Source organism: Thermobia domestica, chromosome 11 (assembly GCF_964235325.1).
Source record: "Thermobia domestica chromosome 11, izTheDome1.hap1.1, whole genome shotgun sequence".
Classification (NCBI taxonomy): Eukaryota; Metazoa; Arthropoda; class Insecta; order Zygentoma; family Lepismatidae; genus Thermobia; species Thermobia domestica.
The window spans coordinates 61,143,297-61,159,133 of record NC_137464.1 but is presented as its reverse complement, the minus strand read 5'-3'; the positions used below and the strand labels follow the sequence as shown (position 1 = coordinate 61,159,133).

The window sequence follows — 15,837 nt, the reverse complement described above, 5'->3', positions numbered from 1 at the left end:
TTACCACGAGTATTCTCGGGATTTTATATTTTGAGACTTTTATGTAAGAGGTTAAAAAAAAGGATGGACTATAAAGCTCTTTTTGTCTCCAAATCTATTGAATTATTATATCTATTTTTCACTCTAGCTTTTTGCACCTTTACTCAATGCTAAATACGATTCTTGATGCATCTGAGCCTTTGACCCACTGTTCACTGCAAGTTAAAATCACGTTTTATCAAAAGCTCCAATTTTCTGCATTAATATACTTTGTCTACCTTTTATTGTGTTTAGTTTGCGCTCCAATCAAGATACGGTTATACAAGTATTAGTGCACAAATTTAAATCTCACATTAGTAATTAAATCGTCATATTAATTTTAAATTGGCAAATTGTTTTTGCACGGTGGCAATATCTACACTAAAAAAAAAAAAAAAAAAAAAAAAATACAGAAACTACTTTAGACACAGTAGGACACTGTATACGTTACCCACACTCTTTGAACACCTCCAGACAGGTCTGCAACCTGAGTATGCTAGGAGGCCTGCCCCTCTAAACTTTTCGTGGCCCTTCCGTACCTCAATACAAAGTGCTATTATCAATACAAAAAAATACAATTTAGATATGCCTATTTGTAAGAGAAATTTTAATGACTTGGCCCCCCTAACATATTCATGACCCCCCAAACCTCTGTTGTTGGTTTCGGGCTTCCCTCCAGATGACACATGTTCACCCCTTGTAGGTACTGTATTGTCCAAATGTATACACAAAATGTGCAAAATGTATGTTATCCTTCGTTTTCGAACTGTTGGCCGAGAAATGTTTTAAATATGTTATACTAGGTACTGTTTTCAGAGAATTAACGCTTTTGGACACACAAAACACACTTTATAAACACTATTTCATCAAATTTCCCCTCAACAACTGTACTAAAAGTGTTTAAATCGTGGTTTATTTTTAACAGTGTAGTAGCGCGAGACAAACAAGTGACGCGCAATTACCGACATCTATTAGCGTGAAGCACTGAGCTGTATGCTGTAAGATTATTCATGGCTTTGGATTAATTGTTTTAACAAAAGAGACACTGACCAAAGCTTAAAACTTTATTTTAAATTATAATTTGTAACTGTTTCGGATATCTAGCATATCCTTCTTCAGACACGATCGAAATTAATGAAAATACGGACATATATATAAATGTTGTTATAACAGAGTTTAAATTCTTTAACCGTCGTATATATAGCCATTGTTATAAAAAATTTAAATTCTTTTAACAGTCATATATAGAGTCATTGTTGTATTATTTATTTTTTACTTTTTTATTTTTATTTATTTATTTATTTATTTTATTTATTTATTTTTCTTATTTCTTATGTTAAGGAGACGAATCACGCAATTAATTGGGATAAGACGGAAGTATTGGAGATGGAGAAAAGAATGATAATAAGGAAGTGGAAAGAAGCGGATTGGATAAAGAAGGTAGGAAGAGATAAACTGATGAACTGGACAGGGGGCTTACCAATTAATGAATCATGGCAAGGAAGTTTGAATAACATAGAGAAAAAAAATAAAATAAATAAATAAATAAATAAATAAATAAAAATAAAAATAAAAGGCCCTTATAAGAACCAAAAATGAAGGAAGTGATGAATTGGAAAGTGAACACGAAGACTTATAGGATTGGCTGAAGGATTCGGTAAATAAGAAAAATAAATAAATAAATAAATAAATAAAAATGAAAAAGTACAACAATGACTCTATATATGACTGTTAAAAGAATTTAAATTTTTTATAACAATGGCTATATATACCACGGTTAAAGAATTCAAACTCTGTTATAACAACATTTATATATATGTCTGTATTTTCATTAATTTCGATCGTGTCTGAAGAAGGATATGCTAGATATCCGAAACAGTTACAAATTATAATTTAAAATAAAGTTTTAAGCTTTGGTCAGTGTCTCTTTTGTTAAAACTGTATGCTGTGTTTAAATAGGAGAGTATGCTTTATTATTATTTATCCTTGGCAAAAAAAATGCACTGAAGTAGTGTATGGGACACCACAACTATATATTAAGGTAAGTTATAGGAATAGCTAATAACCAATCGACAGCAGCACATTTTTCCTATCTTTCTAATGTATTTTGCATGGAACGTTAATATTCAAAATACTTCAATCAACTTCAAGGGATCAGTATTCTATCTATTTCCAAAAGCAAATTAAATCATTACACAGAGAATAATCCATGCAGTTTTTTTGACGTATTATTTTTCATTTTTGGAAGCAATTTTTGAAGAGCAAAATTAAGTTTTATCAGCAATGAAAGAAAGAAAATATTAAAAAATGAGACTGTTTGTATATTATTAGAATTCATAATAATAATAATAATAATAATAATAATAATAATAATAATAATAATAATAATAATAATAATAATAATAATAATAATAATAATAATAATAATAATACAATTTAGTATTAATACAATTATTTCAGTCTTGGGACACTTTTTCGCGGTCCATCCTGTAGTATGTAAACAAATTACAGAAGTGAAATAACATGCACAGTACAATATTACTTCATTGTACACAATCATGTATTCAAGTTACAAAATTATTTGATGTACATCTTTAGAGGCACGTATCACAAATATCCTAACAATAATCTGGTTGCCAATAAGGTTACGTATTACCCATAAGCAGTATGTGCTATTATTTTTCACAGACTTTTAATTCCGTCTTCCCCCAAAAAAATACTGAGCTTAATATTATATCTTCTTCATGATCACATATGTATTTTGAAAGACATCCAAGGGGCCACTGTGGCTCAGTGGTAGAGTGTTTACCTCTGGCGTTCTTGGTTCGATCCCAGTTCGCGCCAAGTGGGGTTTTCTTGGGGTTCTCCTATATTCTCCAACCATATTACCCCATATTCAATCCACCAGTTCGCGCCAAATGGGTTTTTCCTTCGGTTCTCCCATATTCTCCCACCATATTACCCCATATTCAATCTACCATTTCATTCATTGTCATCATCACTGTCCCCTTTAATCTACATCCTAACCGTGGGATGTAATACTAAAAGATTTTGAAAGACATCCAGCCTCCTCTCCCGAAAAATAATCGGCTTTAAGATATGTTCTCCCTATTTTCAGAGGTTGTAGAGTTGCTCATGAGAAGAAATGAAGCAGAACTTTTCAATATTAACAAATAAGAGATAGAGGTATGAACGGGCTCGGGCCAAGCCCGCGGGCCGCACTCTAGCTTGCAAAGCATATATCACTTCGGGCCCGGCCCGGGCTCGGCCATTAAATTTTTAAATATACTACCGGGCCTAACTCTGTGAATATACTGTACAACGATACTTATTGGACTGGAGAACTTTTAAAAGCACAACTTCAAAATTAAACCTCTAATTGCTGTAAATAAAAATGCAATTTTGCCTTCATTATTAAATTTCTGTTATTCGAGCTTATTTCGGGCTCATTTGATTATCGCACGAGGTCGGACAGGGCTCGGGCCTAAATGCTAAAACATATTTCGGACTCGGGTTGGGTCTCACATTGTAAATTCACGGGCCGGACCAAGCCCGGGCTAAAACTTCCGGCCCGTGCAGACCTCTATTACGAGATGAGACATCACTTTCACACCTCTCTGAGACGTGATAGCTATAGAAATGTTTGTCAAAGGTATTCTTTCTAGCCAAAGAAATGAGTAGGCCTTAAGCAGTACCTTCTATATAGACACAGATTTCAAAGACATCTCTTCCAACACGTTAAATGCCGCGTGAGACCTCGTTGGTCTCACATAAAATATCAGGGTGTCTACTGAAATACCAGAAAGTAAATTCATGACTTTTTCATGACTTTTCATGACCTTTTTGTTCAAATTTTCATGACCATGGCGATAAAAAATTACCATTAGTAATAATAAACCCCTACCATCAGTGGTGCATCGGAACTATGCGGGTTGCTAGTCTTAAATATCACTTATTGTGAATCTTAAAGAAAGAATCTAAAATTCTGCCGCCTTGTGCTCGAGCACAGAATAGCACTTACCTAAATACGGGCCTGCTCTTACCAGTGAATCACTCTATACTGTATTTGAAGTTTTAATTCTGAGTATAATTATCCATCTAGCAGAAATTTGTCTGAAATTAAGCACTCAGAGAACTGCCCAAAGACAAAACAAATTATAAAAGAAATTCGTTTGAAAAAAAATTGATCATCAAATTTAAAATCTGCAAACTCAAACGAATAATATTATTTGCATAAGTCTAAAGGCCCAAAAATACACAATTTACATTTCTTAGAAGTAAAGAAATAGCAGATCAGAAAGTTGGACAGTAAAAAGTTGTTACTATATTACAGAGACTAGAAGATGAAATGGGGAGTAACTAGGAAGACAGTAAAGTACCAGTTAGCCAGCACTAACTGGTGGGGGAAATTCTCACAATTACTGACCTGATACAACTGTTTCAGTACATGCAGTATGAGGTATAAAAGTATGAATTATAAAAATATACTCTGAGATTTCAGATTTTCATGACCAGTTGGGTAAATAAAGGACTTTTTCATGTCTTTCATGACTACTAAGCAAAATATATGACTTTTTCATGACTTTCATGACTTTCATGACCAGTAGACACCCTGAATATTTCCATACGGTCACGTCTTGCCAGGTTGGTCTTACAGAATTTCTTGTTAGCTTATTGCCTTTGATGACTCAATGATCTCCCATTTTACATTAAAACCTATTGCAGTGTATAGTAATCGGTATGGTAGTGTGCGAAACAGCGTTGGACTCTGGAATTGTGAGTTGAGCGTCTGGAAACAATCGACTGAAATTTGCGTGTTGACATGTTGGTCTCTAAGCCTATTCTGGACTGCATGCAGTCTTCTGGGGTCGCGTGAGATCAGCGTATCACTACAAGAAAGAATCAATACCACATAATACCAATTACCTAAAATAAATAATTAGTTAGGACAGACAGAAATTAAAAAAAAAATAAAACAAACATATTTTGACTACAGGAGATGTTCATTGTTGAGATATAGGTGGCACTCAACCTGTTAAAGAACGAGTTATGCGTTATCCACCTTATCTACGGCAACAGCAGGCTTCGAAGACATTCCCCCAAACAATAAGTTCCCTTCGATTACACGAACGAGAAGAAATAAAATCCTTAGTACTTCAAAAAATTATCCCTACACTTATTTATTAGTACTTTGAAGACTTATTTATATCACTTGTGAAACACAGAGCTTGAAGTATGTGGTTTGACTACTCCCTCTTACTCACTAGTAGTCTTGATTTTACCAACGCACTCAGTTCTTTTAACAAGTCAATAGTAACCTATTTTCCATACCAAGTAGCTTCCTTCAACATCACTTGTATCTGAGAGAAATGCAGAATTTCTCTTCCTTCTGCTTGGCCTGCTATCTAGAGTTGAAAGTTGGAGAAATGGAATGCAAGCAAGAGCGCTTCTTTTTTTTTTATTTCTTCCCGAGTTTTAGTAGCTCTTCTTATTCACAGTTTATTTATCTTTCTTCCTCTTATTCTGACTTGCAAATTGAAGAGCTGGATGAAGCAACATCTTTTCGCTACATGGCGATTCAATCCGCAGAAGTTTATACACTCAACGTTCGTTGAAAAGACGAGTGCCTTACAACATTTCAGAATCTCTCCGCAGAAACTAACTGTGGCGACTGGAAGAAAACTTCACCTAACGTTCAGTAAAATAATCCTCATATAATAATTATATGTCGGCCGCAAAATGACTTCAAGTTTCTCAGGGATTAGTACAGTAATGACCCCAACGCAAGGGGGCATCCATGGGGAGTCCAACCAGGTCCAGACCCATCTCAAAACTTCCTTAACTCAACATACATTTGTTCATTTTTTTCAACAAAACTAAATTTAACACGGAAATGATTAATGTACCATGAAAAATTTAATCTTACAATTACTTATTGTCTTTTCGCGTGCAGAATAATACGTGTTCAATATTACATAGACGTAGTGGTTTGTAGAATTGGACCCTTCCACCAAAGCTTGGACCATTCTCAACAAAAAGTTCTGGATGTACGCCTGTCACAATTTGCTGTTTCTAATCACTGGTGTATACAGCATTTCATCAAAGCGGAAAGTTCACCGTTCCAAGTTCTTAGGGGCAGATTACTAAATATTTTTCAAAAGCTAACAATTTTTTCTTTTGCCCGTTTATCGTAAGTGAAAAAGAGATAATGAAATGTAACTTACCTCAATAATAGATAGAGCACCCTCGTGGCTAAGCGGTTAGCGTTCGCGCTTTTGGCGTGGGAGACCCGGGTTCGATTCCCGGCGGGAGCTCATGTGGTTCGGATTCCACGTTAATCAGTAGGTCCACGTCTCATATAGCCTCGCTGCTGAAAGGGACGCTAAACTAAAATCAACTAAACTCAATAATAGATAATGTAATCCTACACCTGAAAATACGAATCGGAAGAATTTTCGGTGTTGTCATCCATAGAAATTAAAGTTTGGTCAGAATTTGAATTACCCAAAAATCCAGGTTATGGCAGCGGTTAGAAAAATGAACTCAACGGCAATTGATGACTTATCATGCTGTCTATGTTCCTTGTTAACTACTTTTAAAATAATATTTGTATTTTAATTCCACTGTTTATTAAATATTACTTATTTTGTACTCTTTATTACAAAATAAATACAAATATTATTTAAAAAGTAGTTAACAAGGAACACAGGCAGCATGATAAGTCATCAATTGCCGTTGAGTTCATTTTTCTAGCCGCTGCCATAACCTAGATTTTTGGGTAATTCAAATTCTAGTCACACTGTAATTTCTATGGATGGCAAGACTGAAAAGTCTTCCGATTCGTATTTTCAGATGTAGAATAACATTATCTATTATTGAGGTAAGTTGCATTTCATTATCTCTTTTCACTTACGAAAAACGGGCAAAAGAAAAATATTTAGCTTTTGAAAAATGTTTAGTACTCTACCCCCTTAAGAATTTTTGCATATATATCTTATAGGGTCTCATTCAAGGAAAAGAGTTAAAATCCGGAACTTTATATTGTGCACACTACTGTTACTAATCAACGTAGCTGTGACTTTCGAAGTGGGAATGCAATCGCTAGAAAGGCATTTCCCTCAGAGTAAGCGAAAAGGATTCGCAATTATACATTACAACAGGCATGATTATCGTTTTATATATTTTAAGCTTCAAATTCCTCGACAGAATTCGCGATGCCAAAAGATTTTGAAATGAATAATAACGGGAATTTCCTGGTTTTAGTCGACATTAATTTCTTTCATATGGTTTTGGTCTGTTATTGTTTGAACATGCAGTACAGAGATATGAACAAAATAGTAAAAACATATCAGGATGGCTTGTCGTGGTTTATCACGATGTTGCAAACCATTTGACTGATGTTCCGTCAACATCCACAAAATATTACACAGCTCTTGATCACTTCAAGAAATATTAACTTGAAATTGACTTGACTTCGAGTTTAGTATCCGTTTCAGCAGATGTTAGATGTAAGATGTTGAATGTCCGTTTCAGCAGATGGATGTAAGATGTTTAGTGTCCGTTTCAGCAGATGTTGGATGTAAGATGTTTAGTGTCCGTTTCAACAGATGTTGGATGTAAGATGTTGAGTGTCCGTTTCAGCAGATGTTGGATGTAAGATGTTGAGTGTCCGTTTCAGCAGATGTTGGATGTAAGATGTTTAGTGTCCGTTTCAGCAGATGTTGGATGTAAGATGTTTAGTGTCCGTTTCAGCAGATGTTGGATGTAAGAAGTTTAGTGTCCGTTTCAGCATATGTTGGATGTAAGATGTTTAGTGTCCGTTTCAACAGATGTTGGATGTAAGATGTTTAGTGTCCGTTTCAGCAGATGTTGGATGTAAGATGTTTAGTGTCCGTTTCAACAGATGTTGGATGTAAGATGTTGAGTGTCCGTTTCAGCAGATGTTGGATGTAAGATGTTTAGTGTCCGTTTCAGCAGATGTTGGCTATGTAAGATGTTGGGTCTGTAGCTTAATGTGGGATCCGAGCCACATGAGCTCCATCTCGAAATCGAACCCGGTTCTTCCACGCCAAAGGTGCGTTTGCTAACCGCTTGGCCACGAGGGAGCTCTTAACTTGAAACTAATGGACTATTTTCAAAAAAAAAAAAAATAGAAAAGAAGAAAATAGAAAAAGAAAAGGAATTCCAGCATTGAAAGAAATAATAGCTGCATCCACTAAGAAAATTTGTTTTTTAGGACATGATACCTTTTAGAGACTAACAAAAGAGGTTTCGTTTTGTGAAGTACAAGAAATTATTAGGTCCGTTACCCCCTCTACCACATTCAAATAGTAGAAAATTTTATAGTCGGCTGTTATGTGCGTCTTATGTCCGCTTATGTGCGCGGAATTTCAGCTTATGTGCGCACATATTTACACACAAAAAGGATGATAGAAAAGTGCACTCCAGGGTAACGCCTAAGTGCGACATTCGAATCCAGTCTTCATATTTCTGTGCCAAGTAGTATTTCAAATGTGCGCATAAAATTTCCATTTGTGCGTGCACAGGAACGAAGAAAATCCGTAGAGAAAAATGTACTGAAAATTCATGACTTGTTCTAAATCAAAGAATAACAACTTAAGATTTCTGCAGCAAGCAAAACTCCATATATGCGTCTAAGTGCACATAATATTTTTATTGTGCGCACAAACAAATGCAAGATGTATCGTATTGAAAAATGTAAATAAGTGAAGTTCAAAGTGAGCACTTAAAGCAATAAAATAAGATAGAAACTTGGAACAACATTTGTTCTTATGTGCGTCATACTTGCTCTTATGTGCGCTCAATGTCACTTTCTGTGCGCACATATTTAAATACTAACACATGAAAACTATGATAAAAGTGCACTCCATCAGGAAAAACGCCTAAGTATGATATTTGAATTACGAGTTCATATTTAGTTGCCAAGTAGAATTCTATATACACGCTTAAGTGCACATAAAATTTTCTGTGTGCGCACAAAATAACGCAATATATATGGTAATTGCAAACGCACTTCAGTGTAGTTCAAGGCGCGCACTATAGAAATCAATAAGATACAAACTGTGAATAAGATAAAGCATCATTTGTTTTTATGTGAGTCATATGTGACTTTATGTGTGCGTAATATCAACTTGTATGCACAGAATATCAGTCCATGAAAAACGACCAAAAGTGTATCCAGTGTAACGTCTGAGTGCGACATCGAATAGGCCTATAGCCTTCATACTTATGTACCAACTAATATTCCATATGTGCGCATAAAATTTCCAGTTGTGGGCATATAGGAACATAGAAAATACACATACAAAAATATTCAGAAAATTCATGACTTAGAAAATACACATACAAAAATATTCAGAAAAGTTATGACTTTCTCTAAATTAACAAATAGGAAGTTGATATTTTTGGATCAAGTAGTACTCCGTATTTGCGCCTATGTGTACATAATATTTGTAGTGTGCACATAAAAGAATGAAGTTTATATGGTATTGAAAAAAATACTTCATTGAAGTTCAAAGGGCGCACTTAAAGCAATGAGATAAGGTAGAAATTTTTAACAGCATTTATTCTTATGTGTGTCATTTGTGCCCTTATTTGCGCTTAATATCAGCTTCTATGTTCACATATTAACACATGAAAATGATTATAAAAGTGCACTAAATCAGGGAAACGCCTAAGTGTGATATTTGAGTTACGACTTCATATTTAGGTGTCAAGTGGAATTCCACGCGGAAAGAGAAAGACTAATATTCACCCACAAAAATATTCAAAAAATTCATGATTTTCTCTAAATCAACGAGTAATAAGTTGAGAGTTATGCAGCAACTAGTAATTGCTTGACAAATGCATCATTGTACAGGGTGGTCAATGTATCTTGTTACGCTCTTGGAAATTTTAAACTAATAGTCCAAGAGGGCTGAAATTTTCCAACGTTAAAATATGTGCAGGGAGATACAGTTTGACATACTGGCCAATAACACCAAACTAACAATATTGCCAACCCAACATAAAGTTTTATTTATTCAAAAGGCGCTACGTCAGGTTATTACAAATTTCAAATCTACATACCAAACGAAAACAAACGATACCGCAGTTATTGTTTAGTGTTGCAAACTAAGAATGCTACAATATCACAAAAATTCAAAAACGTCCAACAACACAATTGAAACAGATGTGGCTCGCGCCCTTTCATACGCAGGCACTGAGTTGTTTCACTGTTTGTGAATAGAAATATAAACCGGCAACTGACTGGAGATACCGGCAGGCTTCTTGTTCTTTCCTGTTTATTTCTCTTTATTGTGCAGATTATGTAAGGGAATTGCCAGGAATCATAGAAATACATAGAACACTCAAAAACACATATAACCATGTTTGTGTGTGCATGACATGCTTTGGATTTGAGATTTCAGTATTCACACGGCTACTGTCCGTCTCAAGTTTCCCCATTGTTGAGAAGTGGGTGCTAGTAAGAAAATGCTTCTTCTTCTCTTTCTGCTAAAGAAGAGAAAACGTAGAGGAAGAAAAATCAATGTGCATCCTTTCCTTCGTTTGGAATGTAGACTCTTCGCTAACGAAAGAAATCAAATCTTAATATACGTAGCGCCTTTCAAATAAATAAAACTTTATATCGGGTTGACAACACTGTTAGTTTGGTGTTATTAGCCAGTATATCAAACTGTGTCTCCCTGCACACATTTTAACGGTGCAAAACTTCAGCGCTCTTGGTCCTTAGTTTAAAAGTTCCAAGAGGGTAACAAGATACATTGACCACCCTATACAATGATGTATTTATCAAGCAATTACTAGTTGCTGCATAACTCTCAACTTATTACTCGTTGATTAAGAGAAAATCATGAACTTTTTGAATATTTTTGTGAGTGAATATTAGTCTTTCTCTTTCCGCGTGGAATTCCACTTGACACCTAAATATGAAGTCGTAACTCAAATATCACACTTAGGCGTTTCCCTGATTTAGTGCACTTTTATAATCATTTTCATGTGTTAATATGTGAACATAGAAGCTGATATTGAGCGCAAATAAGGGCACAAATGACACACATAAGAATAAATGCTGTTAAAAATTTCTACCTTATCTCATTGCTTTAAGTACGCCCTTTGAACTTCAATGAAGTATTTTTTTTCAATACCATATAAACTTCATTCTTTTATGTGCACACTACAAATATTATGTACACATAGGCGCAAATACGGAGTACTACTTGATCCAAAAATATCAACTTCCTATTTGTTAATTTAGAGAAAGTCATAACTTTTCTGAATATTTTTGTATGTGTATTGTCTAAGTCATGAATTTTCTGAATATTTTTGTATTTGTATTTTCTATGTTCCTATATGCCCACAACTGGAAATTTTATGCGCACATATGGAATATTAATTGGTACATAAGTATGAAGGCTATATTCGATGTCGCACTCAGACGTTACACTTTTGGTCGTTTTTCATGGACTGATATTCTGTGCATACAAGTTGATATTACGCACACATAAAGTCACATATGACTCACATAAAAACAAATTATACTTCATATTATTCACAGTTTCTATCTTTAAGTGCACGCCTTGCACTACTCTAAGTGCATTTGCAACTACCATACATATTGCGTTATTTTGTGCGCACACAGAAAATTTTATGTGCACTTAAGCGCGTATATAGAATTCTACTTGGCAACTAAATATGAACTCGTACTTCAAATATCATACTTAGGCGTTTCCCTGATAGAGAGCACTTTTATCATAGTTTTCATGTGTTAGTAATTGCGCACAGAAAGTGATATTGAGCGCACATAAGGGCAAGTATGACGCACATAAGGGCAAGTATGACGCACATAAGAACAAATGTTGTTCCAAGTTTCTATCTTATTTTATTGCTTTAAGTGCTCACCTTGAACTTCACTTATTTACATTTTTCAATACGATACATCTTGCATTTGTTTATGTGCACAATAAAAATATTATGTGTACTTAGACGCATATATGGAGTTTTGCTTGCTGCAGAAATCTCAAGTTGTTATTCTTTGATTTAGAACAAGTCATGAATTTTCAGTACATTTTTCTCTACGGATTTTCTTCGTTCCTGTGCACGCACAAATGGAAATTTTATGCGCACATTTGGAGTACTACTTGGCACAGAAATATGAAGACTGGATTCGAATGTCGCATTTAGGCGTTACCCTGGAGTGCACTTTTCTATCATCCTTTTCGTGTGTAAATATGTGCGCACATAAGCTGAAATTCCGCGCACATAAGCGGACATAAGACGCACATAACAGTCGACTATAAAATTTTCTACTATTTGAATGTGGGAGAGGGGGTAACGGACCTGAAATATTTAGCAATCATTTCGATATTGTAATGTTTGATTCTATGTTAAATAGTTTACATAATATTTAGCACAAAACAACTTTCAGAATGTACACGATTGTTCTCACATAAATTTGATTAGGTTGGACTCTTCTGTTTTATTTTCTTGAAAAACTTATAGACAACTGACCGGTACTTCTATCAGGCTTAAACTTGTACAGAGTGATCGAAAAGCAGTGGCGAAGGGTGATAGTTTCAAGAGGGTAGGCCCAATGTTCTACTACCACTAATAATAATAATAACAACGATAATAATAATAATAATAATAATAATAATAATAAAATGAAACAGATTAGACATAAATATTTTACTACAGAAGTACAAGAAGACGAATTCACATAAATTTAATGGAATTGTAGTTCATCGACAGCACTTATTCGATCCGGATCTCAATTTTCATAATGAAGTTGACGTATGTGACTCATAGCTGATCTTAATTCGCCATAATGCAATTTAATTGCTTTTTAGTTGGCGTGATAGGGTGGGGAAGATGGATTATTGCATTATCTGCGCTTCACAAGAAACATATGCTGAAACAAAAACTGCTTGTAAAATTTTGTCTTTAATTATATTGTTCAAAACACATGACACACATTCAATCAAGATATTTTGTGTGTCACTTAATTTCCCTTTAAAAACAGAATCAGACTTAAATATTTCCACACACTGCTTTTTATTTCAACAAACACACACACACACACACACACACACACACACATATATATATATATATATATATATATATATATATATATATATATATATATATATATATATATATATTGTACCAATGCATTTAAAACTCTCTTGCCCTCTGTTTGTTCTATTTTCAACACAGGCGTTAGTCTTCGTTCCTTAATAACACATTAATTTTCAAAAGACCACTGACATGGAAGGTTCTTTAATAGCAATTATATTACGTATATTCGTATTCTCCACTTATTGACATTTTCTCTCATTCACTTTTGCAAATGTAAGAAAAAAATCACTCACAATATCTCAAAAACACACTCTTTCTAATGAACTCAACGAGTCTGATTTCGTACAGGTTTGCGCCAACGCAACGGAATAAAGGTGCATTAGTTTGCGATAATAGGCGTGCCGCCTTTAGAATTTCTTGTGCCAGTTTTTGTGATGCGTTAGAGTCCGCAAAATTAAGCAAAGTTGGAACGGAATGGAGCCCACGTTATCTTGCTCTTTATTTGTTTGATATATCGAATCGAAATCGAAGGTCTCGAGAGAAACTAGTAGGTAGAAACGAAAGTCGATAAGCGCTGAGGCCGGTCTCTTTTGCAGGTTATACGCTGGTGAAGAAAACGTCATTTCCAACACGTTCTCTCGCCGGATTTTCTGAGTAGCTTGGCGGTAGTTCTTCTGCCTCCTGAGACACTGCTCGGTGAGCCTCCCAGCAGTGGTGCCAACCACGATTACTTTATCGAACAATTTTTCTTTTTCAACTTAGAAAATATCATGCATTCTGTGCAAGGAAAATGAATTAATTATAAATTATAATTTCTGAAAGTAATGGGTAGACCGGGCCTCAGGGCCTCTTACCACCCTTCGCCACTGTTGAAAAGTCTCCGAAGCCAAACTTCAAAAAAAATTTTGTTGGCAGTAGTTATTACGAGAAGGTAAATATTTCTCTGTAAACTGATTTGCTAGGGTCTTGGATATACACGACACAGGAGATACGGTAGCGCTGTTGAGTGGCGCTAGCAGTCGTGGAGAAGAAATAAACTACTAACAGCAAAATAATCACATTAACACAAGTACTAAATAACACACACATAGGAGCACAGTAATCAGCTAACAAATTCCTCAGGCAACCTCTCTTGAAGAATATCTGGGTGGATGTAAGCGCGTCACAAGAGATGCTGAAAGTTGCACCCTTACTGCAGCATACATTGCAACGACACATGTTTCGTGCTACGCAATGCAACACAAGCATATCAATTGCAGTAATGCACCGAGAGACGTTCGTTTTTAGTGTATCTAAATTGGGGGAATTATTTTCGTAGACTTTCCCCATTAAATAACCCCAAAAGAAAAATTCGGGTAAGTCAAATCGGGTGATCTTGGTGGCCAAAGACCTGTTGAAATTAAGCGGTCATCAAAAAACTCATGCAGAAATGCCATGGTGTCATTGGACGTATGTCATGTTGCCCCGTCTTACCGTAACTACACATCTAGTTCACCAGCGTCCTAAAGCGCGATAAACTACTGTATAATGTCCTGGTACACAATGAAGTTCACTGGGGTTTCGAAAAAAAAATAGTCCATTAATTCATGATCTGGACACGACACACCAGGCACCAATTTTCTGCGCGTGGAGTGGGTCTCATGTAAGATATGTGAATTTTCAGTGGACCAATAGCTAGTGTTCTATGCATTAACATGACCTGTCAAATGGAACCAGGCCTCGTCTGTAAAGTACACCTTATCAAGGACAGCAATATTGTTGCGAGTGAACCATTATTATTGATTTGGTGTTTAACGTCCCTCTCAGCAGCGAGGCTATATGAGACGGGACCTACTGATTACCGTGGAATCCGTGCAACATGAGCTCCAGGTAAGAATCGAACCCGGGTCTCCCACGCCAAAGGCGCGTATTCTAACCGATTAGCCACGAAGCAGCTCTTGCGAGTGAATCGTTGAAACCGCCGACAATACATCATTCGAGCACCATTGTCACCTGGTCGCAGCTACTGAACGGCTTTCACGTGATATGGTTGTAATTTTAACCGTTTTGTTGCTTTTTATGCAGAGACATATGATACGCCCACTTGTTGCGATAACCGCCGAAGTCCTTTCTGTGGTGAATGTTGCAATCGTGCGGCGACGTCTTCCAAAACATCATTCGTCAAAACGCGTAGGGCCCAGTACGCGGCTTATCATACACACTGTCATGTTCACGAAATCTCGATTAATGCATAAATAGTTGATTTACTCAATAGACACCCGACACAAAGTTCTCGTTTGTAGCACTGTATGATGCAGTTTTGAAATACTCCTCTCTAACAAAAACACACGCTCATTCACCGACAAACTCATCCTTGCAACTGGAGTGACTATTTTGCTAACAGCACTTTATGTAGTTTATTTCTTCGCTACGACTGCTAGTGCCACTCCCCAGTGCCATCTCTTGGGTTGTGTATAGCCAAGACCTAACAAATCAGTTTATACAGAAATATTTACCTTCTCGTGATAACTACTGTCCCAATTTTTTTTTTTTTTTTTTTTTTAAGTTTGGGTTCGAGGACTTTTCGATCGCTCTGTATTCCAGCATTTAAAATACCGATATTGTTAATCTGTTCCGAGGATTATGAGCAGAAGCCGGTAATTTTATTTTTCATATTTCGCAATCTTATGTACATGCGTATGCGGGAGATTTTACATAAAAGCAGTATGTGCTACAATG

At 35.6% G+C, this 15,837-nt stretch overlaps 1 protein-coding gene across 2 annotated transcripts in view; it reads right to left on the bottom strand.

Annotated features, from left to right (window-relative positions):
* Positions 1 to 15,837, bottom strand: part of LOC145664099 (neural cell adhesion molecule 2-like) — a 791,671-nt gene that overhangs the window by 647,666 nt on the left and 128,168 nt on the right. The window lies entirely within an intron of this gene.